We start from the raw sequence: 1,371 nt of genomic DNA, 5'->3' as shown, positions 1-1,371 counted from the left end.
TTTTTTTCCAAATTATTGTTCTAGTTCTCATTTTCAACCAGCTCTAGCTCTGCATAATATTGGTAGAGATCCAAATAGGACTGATTGGCACAAAACTTTTCTGTCCCCAAGATGTATGTTGCACACTTGTCATGTAAATTGAGATCAATGAAGTTGCAATAGGGGTGAATTTGACTCAGAGAAATGACAGCTGTAGCTCCCAAGTGACTAATTACACGGTATCAGCCTTTGCTATCGCCCAATATCTTCTAGTATGCATGTCCTATCCGCAGTGGGCGGTCTCTGTACTTACTTGGGAAAGAGTTCAGTGCATCTTCCAGACGTGAACTGGGTTTTACTGATGCATCCAAGAACTTCAATCTAAGCACTTTCAGTAATAGCACTTGCTTTTTGGTTTGTTTTTGCAAGTGGAAGGAGTTCATGGGACTGGAACTCGAGATGAACTTTTGTCAAATTCCAAAATTTCAACATCAACATAAAAAAAAAAAAAAAAAGGCTGAAGAAATTCATTTCTTTAAAACGATCAGAGAGGTAAAATTGAAAATTTCAATGAGAACAACAGGAGATCTTAACACTACTGCAAATCCTTTCTGTTTTTTGTTGGGTTTTTTTTTGGACCAGCTATATAGGGTGAGGATTTGTCACAACACGATGTTTCTCTTTGGAGCAATTACTGTTTGCATCTGCATCTTTGCATCCAAAACCCCCTCCAAGTCAGAAAAAACTCGCACCAGCCTTGGTGCACAGCACCCTAAGCTTCAGTTTGTGCTACACATTTCCTTTTGGGATCAGACAGTGAGGTTTTATATATCTACCTATATATACCAGGCAACATGGGATGACATTTCCCTGCGTGTGCAGGAGGACATTCCAAACCAAGGTCATCACACCGGGAGGCAGACACACTAAGTAGCTGCTAACAAAACCACAGTTCTACAGTAGGTGAGTGTCTAGTCTCATTTGGTCACAACACACTACATAACAATTCAGGGATGGGTCATCTAACCTCCCCATCCCTTAACTAAATTTTCACAAGTGACTTCAGCTCTAGTTACCCAGTGACAGCGAGGCATTGAGGCTACCCATCAAATCGTGGCTCACGCAGACTCCCTTGTAAAGCACAAACCAGTTATTCAATACAGCTGAACAGCCGATTTTAAAGCAGCTTTTGCAATAGCTTTGAAAAGTACAATACAACCCAGCTCCCTCCCCCCGCCCTCCCCAGACAAGAAACACAATTAGAATCTGTACTAATAATCTCTAATACAAAAAATATATTGTGTCAAATGTCTAGACTTTTTTTGGACAGAACAGCAAATATGGAGACCACAAGCCTTTCATTTCTTTGCGGCTCTGCCTACAACAGTAGTT

Source organism: Gavialis gangeticus, unplaced genomic scaffold (genome assembly GCF_001723915.1).
Source record: "Gavialis gangeticus isolate Ggan-Ray unplaced genomic scaffold, GavGan_comp1, whole genome shotgun sequence".
Classification (NCBI taxonomy): Eukaryota; Metazoa; Chordata; order Crocodylia; family Gavialidae; genus Gavialis; species Gavialis gangeticus.
The sequence above is the reverse complement of the archived record's forward strand: the minus strand, read 5'-3'. Positions refer to the sequence as shown.